This window comes from Jaculus jaculus, chromosome 5 (genome assembly GCF_020740685.1).
Source record: "Jaculus jaculus isolate mJacJac1 chromosome 5, mJacJac1.mat.Y.cur, whole genome shotgun sequence".
In the NCBI taxonomy this organism is placed as follows: domain Eukaryota; kingdom Metazoa; phylum Chordata; class Mammalia; order Rodentia; family Dipodidae; genus Jaculus; species Jaculus jaculus.
In genome coordinates this window covers 170,350,620-170,363,554 of record NC_059106.1, presented here as the reverse complement: position 1 = coordinate 170,363,554, position 12,935 = coordinate 170,350,620, and positions in this window count along the sequence as shown.

The following is a 12,935-nucleotide window of genomic DNA, read 5'->3' as shown; positions in this document are numbered from 1 at the left end:
GGAAGACGGTGTTTCAAGCAAATGGGCCTAGAAAACAAGCAGGGGTTGCTATCCTAATATCAGACAGGGTGGACTTTAGCCCGAAGTTAGTCAAAAAAGATAAGGAAGGTCACTTTATATTGATTAAGGGCACACTCCAACAGGAGGACATTACAATCCTAAACATATATGCACCTAACATGGGGGCTCCCAAATTCGTCAAACAAACACTATTAGAACTAAGGTCACAGATAACACCAAACACGGTGGTGGTGGGTGACTTTAACACCCCACTCTCATCAATTGACAGGTCATCCAGGGAAAGAATAAACAGAGAGGCATCTGGACTAAATGAGGTCATAGAAGATATGGACCTAACAGATATATACAGGACATTTCATCCAAAGGCTGCAGAATATACATTCTTTTCAGCAGCACATGGAACATTCTCTAAAATAGACCATATATTAGGACACAAAGCAAATCTTAACAAATTCAGGAAAATTGAAATAATTCCTTGCATTCTATCTGACCACAATGGAATTAAACTACAAATCAGTAGCAAGAAAGGCTACAGAGCATACACAAAATCATGGAAGCTAAACAATACACTACTAAATGATGAGTGGGTCAATGAAGAAATCAAAAAGGAAATCAAAAAATTTATAGAGTCAAATGATAATGAGAACACAACATACCAAAATCTCTGGGACACAATGAAGGCAGTTCTAAGAGGTAAATTTATAGCCTTAAGTGCCTATATTAAGAAATTAGAAAGGTCGCAAGTAAACGACCTAATGCTTCGCCTTAAAGCCTTGGAAAAAGAAGAACAAGGCAAACCAAAAAGTAGTAGACGGGAAGAAATAATAAAGATTAGGGCAGAAATTAATGAAATAGAAACAAAAAGAACAATCCAAAGAATTAATGAAACAAAGAGTTGGTTCTTTGAAAGGATAAACAAGATTGATAAACCCTTAGCAAATCTGACCAAAAGAAAGAGAGAAGAGACACAAATTAATAAAATCAGAGATGAACAAGGTAACATCACAACAGATTCCAGAGAAATTCAAAAAATTATAGGGACATACTATAAAAGCATATACTCCACAAAGTATGAAAATCTGAAAGAAATGGATGATTTCCTTGATCTATATGACCTACCTAAATTAAATCAAAATGAGATTAATCACTTAAATAGACCTATAACAAACATGGAGATCCGAGCAGTTATCAATAATCTCCCAACTAAAAAAAGCCCAGGCCCGGATGGATTCACTGCTGAATTTTACCAGACTTTTAAGGAAGAGCTAACACCATTGCTTCTTAAGCTTTTCCAGGAAATAGAAAAAGAAGGAATCCTACCAAACTCCTTCTATGAGGCCAGCATCACCCTGATACCAAAACCAGGCAAAGATAGAACAAAAAAAGAAAATTACAGACCAATCTCCCTCATGAACATAGATGCAAAAATTCTCAACAAAATATTGGCAAACAGAATACAAGAGTATATCAAAAAGATCATTCACCCTGACCAAGTAGGCTTTATCCCAGAGATGCAGGGATGGTTCAACATACGCAAATCTATAAATGTAATACATCACATAAATGGGTTGAAGGACAAAAACCACATGATCATCTCATTAGATGCAGAGAAAGCATTTGACAAAATCCAACATCCCTTCATGATAAAAGTCCTACAGAGACTGGGAATAGAAGGAACATATCTCAATATAATAAAGGCTATTTATGACAAGCCTACAGCCAACATATTACTAAATGGGGAAAAACTGGAAGCTTTTCCACTAAAATCAGGAACAAGACAAGGGTGTCCACTGTCTCCACTTCTATTTAATATAGTTTTGGAAGTCTTAGCCATAGCAATAAGGCAAGAGACACACATAAAAGGGATACAAATTGGAAAGGAAGAAATCAAGTTATCACTATTTGCAGATGACATGATTCTATACATAAAGGACCCTAAAGACTCTACTAGCAAGCTGTTAGAGCTAATCAAAACCTACAGCAATGTAGCAGGATACAAAATAAATACACAGAAATCAGTAGCCTTCATATATGCTAACAACAAACACACAGAGGATGAAATCAGAGAATCACTCCCATTCACAATTGCATCAAAAAAAATAAAATACCTTGGAATAAACCTAACTAAGGAAGTAAAGAATCTATACAATGAGAACTTTAAGACACTCAAGCGAGAAATTGCAGAAGACACTAGAAAGTGGAGAAACATCCCTTGTTCCTGGCTTGGAAGAATCAATATCGTGAAAATGGCAATCTTACCTAAAGCAATCTACACATTTAATGCAATCCCTATCAAAATTCCAAAGGCTTTCTTCATGGAAATAGAAAAAACAATCCAAAAATTCATTTGGAATCATAAAAAACCTCGAATATCTAAAATAATACTGAGCAACAAAAAAGAGGCTGGTGGTATCACCATACCTGATTTTAACCTATACTACAGAGCCATAGTAACAAAAACAGCATGGTACTGGCACAAAAACAGACATGTAGATCAGTGGAACAGAATAGAGGACCCAGATGTAAGCCCAAGTAGCTATAGCCACCTGATATTCGATAAAAATGCCAAAAATACTCATTGGAGAAGAGACAGCCTCTTCAGCAAATGGTGTTTTGAAAACTGGATAAATATCTGCAGAAGGATGAAAATAGATTCTTCTATCTCGCCATGCACAAGAATTAAGTCCAAATGGATTAAAGACCTTAACATCAGACCGGAAACTTTGAAACTGCTAGAGGAAAAAGTAGGGGAAACCCTCCAACATATTGGTCTTGGCAAAGACTTTCTAAATACAACCCCAATTGCTCAGGCAATAAAACCACAGATTAACCACTGGGACCTAATGAAATTACAAAGATTTTGCACCGCAAAGGACACAGTGAAAAAAGCAAAGAGGCAACCTACAGAATGGGAAAAAATCTTCGCCAGCTATATATCTGATAAAGGATTAATATCTAGGATATACAAAGAACTCAAAAAGTTAACTAATAAGGAATCAAACAGGCCAATCAAAAAATGGGCTAAGGAGCTAAATAGAGAGTTCTCAAAGGAAGAAATACGAATGGCATATAAGCACCTAAAAAAATGTTCTACGTCACTAGTCATCAGGGAAATGCAGATTAAAACTACATTGAGATTCCATCTCACTCCTGTCAGATTGGCCACCATCATGAAAACAAATGATCATAAATGTTGGCGGGGATGTGGAAAAAAAGGAACCCTTCTGCACTGCTGGTGGGAATGCAATCTGGTCCAGCCATTGTGGAAAACAGTGTGGAGGTTCCTAAAGCAGCTAGAGATTGATCTACCATATGACCCAGCTATAGCACTCCTAGGCATATATCCAAAGGACTCATCTCATTTCCTTAGAAGTACATGCTCAACCATGTTTATTGCTGCTCAATTTATAATAGCTGGGAAATGGAACCAGCCTAGATGTCCCTCAACAGATGAGTGGATAATGAAGATGTGGTACATTTATACAATGGAGTTCTACTCAGCGGTAAAGAAAAATGAAGTTATGAAATTTGCAGAAAAATGGATGGACCTGGAAACTATTATACTAAGTCAGGTAACCCAGGCCCAGAAAGCCAAGCGCCACATGTTCTCCCTCATATGGGGATCCTAGCTACAGATGACTGGGCTTCTGTGTGAGAATGAAAATACTTAGTATCAGAGGCCAGTAAGTTGAAAAGGAGACATAAAGGGTGGAGAAAGGAAGGGAAGAGGATACTTAATAGGTTGATATTGTATATATGTAATTACAATGATTGTAATGGGGAGGTAATATGATTGAGAATGGAATTTCAAACGGGAAAGTGTGGGGGTGGGGAGGGAGGGAATTACCATGGGATATATTTTATAATCATGGAAAATGTTAATAAAAATTTAAAAAAAAAAATGCCAATGGCATTCTTCATGGAAATAGAAAAAAACAATCCAAATATTAATTTGGAATGACAAAAAAATCTTGATTATCTAAAACAATCTTGAGCAACAAAAATAAAGCTGGTGGTATCACCATACCTGATTTTAACCTATATTACAGAGCCATAGTAACAAAAACAGCATGGTACTGGCACAAAAGCAGACATATAGATCAATGGAACAGAATAGAGGACCCAGATGTAAGTCCAGGTAGCTATAGCCACCTGATATTTGATAAAAATGCCAAAAAATAGTCATTGGAGAAAAGACAGCCTCTTCACCAAATGGTGTTGGGAAAACTGTATATGTATCAGTAGAAGGATGAAAATAGATTCTTCTCTCCATGCACAAGAATTAAGTCCAAATGGATTAAAGACCTTAAGATCAGACCTGAAACTGAAACTTCTAAAGGAAAAAAGTAGGGGAAACCCTTCAACATACTGGTCTTAGCAAAGACTTCCTGAATATAAGCTCATTTGCTCAGGCAATAAAACCACAGATTAACTGCTGGGGCCTCATGAAATTACAAAGATTTTGTATGGCAAAAGACACTGTGAATAAAGCAAAGAGGCATCCTACAGAATAGGAAAAATCTTTGCCAGCTATATATCGGATAGATATCTAGGATATCTAGGATATACAAAGAACTCAAAAAATGAAATAATAAGAAATCAAACAAGCCAATTTAAAAATGGGCAATGGAACTAAGTAGAGAGTTCTCAAAAGAAGAAATACAGATGGCATATAAGCATCTAAAAAAAATGTTCTATATCCCTACTCATCAGGGAAATGCAGATTAAAACTACATTGAGATTCCATCTCACTCCTGTCAGATTGGCTACCATCATGAAAACAAATGACCATAAATGCTGGCAAGGATGCAGAAAAAGAGGATCCCTTCTACACTGCTGGTGGGAATGCAATCTGGTCCAGCCATTGTGGAAATCAGTGTGGAGGTTCCTAAAACAGCTAAAGATTGATCTACTATATGACCCAGCTATAGCACTCCTAGGCATATATCCTAAGGACTCATCTCATTTCCTTAGAAGTACATGCTCAACCATGTTTATTGCTGCTCAATTTATAATAGCTGGGAAATGGAACCAGCCTAGATGTCCCTCATCTGATGAGTGGATAATGAAGATGTGGCACATTTATACAATGGAGTTCTACTCAGCAGTAAAGAAAAATGAAGTTATGAAATTTGCAGAAAAATGGATGGATCTGGAAAGGATTATACTAAGTGAGGTAACCCTGGCCCAGAAAGCCAAATGTTGCATTTTCTGTCTCATGTGGATCCTAGCTACAGATGACTGGACTTCCCTGTAAGTAGGAAGAAAACTAAGTAGCAAAGGCCAGTAAGCCAGAAAAGAGATATAAAGGGAAGAGAAAGGAAGGGAGGGGTACTTAATAGGATGGTATTGTATATATGTAAGTAGAAGAATAGATTAATGGGGGTGAAAAGGCCCAAAGTGAGGTCAGGGGATGAGATTGAGTAAAGGAACGATGGAGGGAGGGCTAATCAAAATCTAAGAGGATATAAATAAATCATATGGAATCCTACTTTTTTGGACAATGAAACACTCACGAGCCATAGATTGTTGCTAGAAAATTTTCAGTGCCAGGGATGGGAGACCTTCCAGTGAGCTGTTGGCCAGAGAGGTCCTTGATGCCCCCAAAACATCACAGGCCATTGCCGAGCCCCTTGGTTTCCTACCAGGAATAGATGGTAAGACCCTATTGCTGAAGGCTCCACATACTTGGGCTGCAAGATCACTGAGAAACCCCTGCTGGAGCTGAGCAGAAAACCTCCTCCATGTAGACCAGCTGAGAGAAAGCTGGAAAAAGCTATGCTGCATGTAGTTCAATGGGAGAGAAATCACCAATGAAAATACTCAACAGTGAACACTGCAAGCCTTATATGTGGCTAGCCTGGCCAAATGAGCCAATGAGTGCAATAGTGGCACATCTGTCATGGTGGAAACCAACTTCCCTCTAATTGGGCTGGAGGCCCATGCCATGGGAGGGAATACATCCCTGATACTGAAAACCTACAACAGGGGTAGTCATGAGCCCTAGGGGTGTAACGTCTGCTGCTGTCTGGCTAAATGTATATACTATGCTCACCAAACTGCCCAGTAAGCAATTCTCGTAATGTTCATACACTTATATTAATGCTACTCTCACTTTTGGTAGAGAATCTTCTCTTTTCAGATAAATAAAAGAGAGACTGATTGAGATGGGGAGGGGATATGATGGAGAATGGAGTTTCAAAGGGAAAAGTGGGGGGAGGGAGGGCATTACTATGGGATATTGTTTACAATCGTGGAAGCTGTTAATACAAAAAAATCTTTGCCAGCCATACATCTGACAGAGGATTAATATCTAGGATTTACAAAGAACCCAGAAAACTAAATAATAAGAAATCAAACAACCCATTCAAAAAATGGGCTATAGAACTGAATAGAGAGTTCTCAAGAGTAAATACAAATGGCCAATGTGGTAGTTTAAATAGATGGCCCCCAATATATTCCAGATTTTATTAAAGTTTGTAATTTAGATCTGCAGCCACCTGGCTGGAGAAGGTGTCACTACAGGTGAATCTCAAGGTCCAACCCTAAAGTGTGGGGAGGGACTGGAATTCCAGTCTGAAGATACGCAGTGTCGGATCTTTGCCTGGAGTTCAGAAGTGTGCTTGCTTGTGGTATTGGTGGGCATTCCTTTGTCTGCACGTACCTGTGGAAGGGAGCCAGCTTCTTCTGCCATTATGGGATGCCCTGCATCTGTAAGCTTCAATAAATCCTTCCTCCATAACTGTGCTTGGTCTGGAGGTTCATCTCAGCCACCTGAACCTGACTATTGCAGCCAATAACCATCTAAAAACATACACTGCATCCAAAATAGCCTTCGGCCTCTAAGGTTCTGAGGACTCAGCCAGATGCCTAGACTGCTCTTTCCAAGGCTCCTTAGCTACAGGAAGCCCCTGATATCTAAATGCATCTAGGTATGGCAAGCTCAGAGGGCCAGGGCCACAGGATCTATGAAGCCATCCCTGCCCAAGACCTCAGCACAGACAGAGCCAAGATATGCGCAGAAACCCAGGTGTGATGGCCTTGCAGAAGAGGGACTGGAGCTGGTCTCCTGCTAAGAAAACTGACCAAGGTGTTGGGGCCCCCTCCTCCCACACAGTAGTCACCCCACAGCCCACACGGAGCTGGGAGTCAACAGCACAGTGCACAAAACAGGCACTGGGAAGAGCTTTGGTGTCACAGGAGTTCCCAGAAGGCTTTGTGGGCCTTCACTTCCCAAAGCACAGTAGCAACCAGAGGCCTGTGGGGTCCCCAGAGTCTGCCAGCAGCCCTTCCCACTCGGTCTGGCCCACCAGTGTCTGCCCAGTGTCTGCAATGGTTCCTGAGTTGGTAGAACCCGAACTCCAGGGAGTAGTTGATCCCTCCAATGCCCCCTTGCCGGGTACACTTTCTCATTCCCTCACACAATAGGTCCTCATGATGGGCCAGAGGTTTCTAGGACAAAAGTACAAGAGGCAGTCTGGAGGGATGGCTTAATGGCTAAGGCACTTGCCTACTAAGCCAAAGGACCCAAGTTCGATTCCCCAGGACCCACGTAGGCCAGATGCCTATGATGGCGCATATAATCTGGAGTTCATCTGCAGTGGCTGAAAGCCCTGGCGTGCCCATTATCTCTCTCTCCCTCTTCCTCTTCCTCTCTCTCTCTCTCTCTCTCTCTCTCTCAAATAAATAAAATAAAATTTAAAAATACAAGAGTCAGCCGGCCGTGGTGGCACATGCCTTTAATGCTAGCACTTGGGAGGCAGAGGTAGGAGGATCACCAGGAGTTCAAGGCCACCCTGAGACTACATAGTGAATTCCAGATCAGCCTGAGCTAGGGTGAGACCCTACCTAGAAAAACAAAATACAAGAGTCTAAGATCAAATTTGACTCACTGTATCACCAGCACTAGGACCTTGTGCTACAGACAGTGGGTAGCCGAGCCCAGAGCTGATGACAATGCTTGCCAGGTACCGGATGAAGGGTCACTAGGACTCGAGGACCTAATGCTCGGGAGGCTTCGCAGCACAATGATGATGTACAGGAGGGTCCAGGAGATTGATCAGAGCAGAAACAGCACGGGGACAGCAAGCACCGACCCCGCCCCCCCCCCCCCCAGGGACAGAAACCCAAAGCCGAAGTCACTGCTTCCCACCCCCAGTGGCTGCCTTGAGCGAGCCTGCCACAGGGCACAGCCAGCTGTAGCTGCCAGTGTTGCCAGCACGGGTGTCAAAGGGAACACACCTTTTGGAAAATAGTTTCTTAAGGTGTCACACACAATCCAGCTGTTCTTCTTTCAGGTATTTTTCCAAGAAAATGAAAATATTGGTCTGAACCAAGACCTGCTAGGAAAAGTTATAGGAACTTTACTTCTGAAAGCCCAGATCTGAAGGTGCCCTCCCTGTGGTGAGGACAAACCACTGTGCCAGGGAAAAGTGCCCACCCAACCATGAGAGGAAAGATCCTGCCACATGTGACATCCCAGACAGACCAGAGCACCCTCACCATCCACTTTTCCTTCCCTTCAGCCTTTGCTTTGTGTGTGCGTGTGTGTGTGTGTGTGTGTGTGTGTGTGTGTGTGTGTTACGGGCCAAGGGACAGAAGCCGGGCAGCTCAGCACACACACTGCAACCTCCTCTAAGATGCCTCTCTCAGAGGACTCATCTCATCTACATCGTAGATGTCCTAGCTGCCTGGCATGTGGAAGGATGACCCACGTGTCCCTGGATGTGGTGGGTATCACACAAAGGTCTAGCTTTTTTTTTTTTTTTTTTTTTTTGGTTTTTCGAGGTAGGGTCTCACTCTAGCCCAGGCTGACCTGGAATTCACTATGGAGTCTCAGGGTGGCCTCGAACTCATGGCGATCCTCCTACCTCTACCTCCCGAGTGCTGGGATTAAAGGCGTGCGCCACCATGCCCGGCGGGTCTAGCTTTTTGACACTTACCTAACTGTATACCTTAAATGGTCTCATTTTGTTGTGAATAAGTTTCATCTCAATGGAGTTGATCTAATGAGATTGTAGGCATCGTGATCTTCTGCACAGGACAGACACGGAGCCAGGAAGCACTGACGGCAGTCACTCTTCACATGGCCGAGCCATAGGACACAGGTGACATGGCCTGTGGAGAGGACACAGAGACCGGAGGACAAACAGAGAGGTGCCCTGAGGTCACAAGATCTAGCACACACACACCAACTAGTGGCAGCCCCAAGGCCCCTGCAAGGGCAGAGGGTCCTGGGGCTCCCAAGTCCAGCCCTGGACACGGAGAGGGTTACTCTTCTCTTCCAGGGCACGCAGTGTAGAGGTGAGAGCTAGCTATAAGTCAGGCCACAGCAAGATCTCACTAGCTAGCCTAAACCAGGACCCCCCCACCCCAAAAAAACTTACCAATGCATTCACAACACAAATCCAATAGCACAGGAAAAGCAGATCATAAGGGATTATTGTAACTCGGGACAAAGCGTACAAAACCCTTGATGAAAACATAGGTCCCATGACATAAAAATCAAGTAAGCCAATACAGGAAGTCTTTATAGACCCATTCACATAAAAAATAAAAACCGTAACTTCTCCCTATGCCCCAGCCTCCATGTCACCAAGCTTCCAAAGGAGAAAATCACGTGACCACCCCCACACATGTAGCAGAGATCCCTCCTGCCATTCTTTTTTTTTTTAATTTTTATTTATTTATTTATTGGAGAGCGACAGACACAGAGAGAAAGACAGAGAGAGAGAGAGAATGGGCGCGCCAGGGCTTCCAGCCACTGCAAACGAACTCCAGACGCGTGCGCCCCCTTGTGCATCTGGCTAACGTGGGACCTGGGGAACCGAGCCTCGAACCAGGGTCCTTAGGCTTCACAGGCAAGCGCTTAACCGCTAAACCATCTCTCCAGCCCCCTCCTGCCATTCTTATAGAAAAGCCAGTGTCTGGGTGGGGCACAGTTTTAGCATTCCCACCAAAGTTAGAAACGAGGCCAGCTGGTCACTACCTCCTCCCATGTTCTGCATCCTGTGGGAGGTGTGGTGACTGTCACACACTCAGGGACCAGAGAGGAAGAGGCAAGCCCCTCCCATTGCATACTGCAGCTCTGGTGAATGCCAGGCAAGTGACCAAGAAGCCACCATCACAGCGAGAAGACTTCATGAGGGGACAAGATGTAAACGTAACGTGAAGAAGTTAGCAGCATTCAGAGAGACACAACAATAGCAAAAGGGAGAAATCTCCCGAGAAGAGGGATCCCCCCTCCTCCAGGGCTAAGATATGTTTACTGTCAAGTCCATATGAAAACATAAACAGGAAGAGTCAGAAAAAGCCTGGAGAGGGTTAGCACTGGCAGACGGGTAGGTCTAATCCCCAGCAGATGTGAAAAATAGTCGGAAGTGTCCATAGCTAACAGTACGGCTCTGGTGTACGAGGAGAGCAGGACGGAACAGACCAGAAGACCAACCACGCACCACCCCATGGAGGGGCCGCCCAGCAGAGCCAGTGCCTCCGGTCAGCAAAGCACTGGTCTTTCCATGTCCCATGGAGCATCGTAGGGCAAGTTCCAAGTAGATCAGAGACCAAAAATGAAACACGAATTCATGCAAGTGCAAGACAGAGACGTGTGAATTGCTTCATATCCGGAGCACAGGAAACGCTTCCTAAAGATTGTTCAAGATTCCATACAAATAGAGCAAATGTCAAGACGTTAAACCACATTCAAATACAAAACCAGGGCCAGGGAGATGGCTCGCCTGGTAAAATGCTTGCCCTACGAGCGTGAAGATGCCCCAGGCTTGGGCCAGACCCCACCCAGAGCCAGGCGTAGCAGCAGGCAGCTATGACCCCAGCGCGGTTCCAGCAAGATGGAGGCGGGACCGGAGACTCTCTGGCATCTCGAAGGCCAGCTAGCCCGGTGAACACAAGGTCAAATAAAAGCCCCTGCCTCAAGAAGACAGAGACAAGCGCCAACATCTGTGGTTGGTCTCTGATACACACACACACACACACACACACACACACAAATACTAAGTCAAGAGGCCAGAGGCAAATTGAGAACAAACACTTGCAAGTAGTCACATAGAGCCAATCTATTTCATATGAAGAACTTCCAGAAATGGGAAAGCAACAGGGTGAGGCAGTGCCGTGAATGGGCCTCTCGGAAAGAGGGATGCATGTTCTCACCATGCAAGCAAGTGCCAGCACCATCATTTGGGAGAAGAGAGGTGTCAGTGGTCAGTGTGACAGAAACCCCAGAAGCTCACACTGCTGTGAGACTTCGGGGAGGGCCGGCTGGGCAGTACTGGCTACCTGCAAAGTGGCCAGGCCTGGTACGGGGAACTGTCTGCCCTGTGAGGTCATGATCAGTTTCCTGGTCTGTCCCACAAGGCTCTGGTGCAAGAGCGGGGAGTGACCCTGCAGGAGAGATTGCGTCTGTGTGGAGCCAAGCAAGAGAGCACAACAGAAAAGCCCAACTGCAGGGCTGCAGAGATGGCTCAGCAATGAAAGGTTCTTGTTTGCAAAGGCCGACAGCTTCAATTTGACTCCCCGGTACCCACATAAAGCCAGATGCAGCACATGTGTCTGGAATTTGTTTGCAGAGGCAGGAGGCCGTGGCGCTCCCATATTCTTGCTTTCTCTCACTCATAAGTAAATAAAAATAGTTTTCTAAAAATCCAAAATCCAGCTGGTCTTGGTGGCTCATGTCTTTAATTCCAAGTACTCGGGAGGTAGAGGTAAGAGGATCTCTGTGAGTTCGAAGCCATCCTGAGACTACATAGTGAATTCCAGGTCAGCCTGGGCTAGAGTGAAACACTACCTCAAATAATAAAAAATAAAAATCCAAAGTCCAGGACTGGAGAGATGGTTTAGTGGTGAAGGGGCTTGCTGGAGAAGTCAAAGGACCCAGGTTTCACTCCCCAGCACCTTGTAAAGTCAGACGCACAAGGTACACATGCGTCTAGATTCATTTGCAATGGCTAGGAGGCCCTGGCATGCTCATTCTATCCCCCTCTCTCAAATAAATAAGCAAAATATTTTTTTAAAAATTCCAAAATCCAATTCTGTAGGGAAAAGACCTTGAATTAAAATCTTCAGAGGACCTCACTCAGCAGCAGGCAGCTGGAATGGTAGACTCCATTTCTTCCTGTGAACGGAGTCACACACAGACACACAAAAATTCCTCTAAGCAACTCCCCAGTAAGAGACAGGTCCCCGAAGAGAGCAAGGCGGGGATGGGGAGCCTCTTAACCTTGACCTTTAGTAGTTTGTGTGTTTAAACAGTGGAGCAAAGCTTAAAAGGAAGAAATGTCCTGACCTGGCAACAAGTAGAAGGAATAAATCTAACCACGTGTCTGGGGGTCACATGAATCACGGATCACTGAGTCGGGGGGCGTCACCCCTTCTTCACCTCGAGAGTGACACAGGATGTCAAGGACTGGGAGGAAGCTCCGGGAGTCCTATGAACTTTGAAAGAGAAAAGGCAACTACAGAAGACAGTTGTGAGGATAAGGTTTGAATCACGGCCTGGGTCCTAGAGAAAGTTCCAGAACCGTTTTCGGTTGGGTTGGGAGCATCGAATGTGACATTTATGCATAGCGACACCCATTACTATGGAAATGAACACCAAGCAATACTTGTCTAGATGTCTTCCATTGACTCTAAAATTGTGCAGTGCAGAGTCACAAAAGCAAGTGTGGTTAATCTGGGAGGACAGAGCCGGTCGTCTGGGGACCTGCTCTCTGTTCTTTGTAGGTTCAAAGTTTCATGAACGAAATGACGATGATGTTGAAGGAAAGGGAGGGGAAAAGATTTAATTCAAGAAAGGGGCTGGGTGAGGCCGTGGGCTGGAGATGGCTTTGGAGGATGAAGAAATGGGTAACTGTTCTGAGTTGGGCTGTGGGACCTGGACATCAGACCCCAAGCCGCATTTT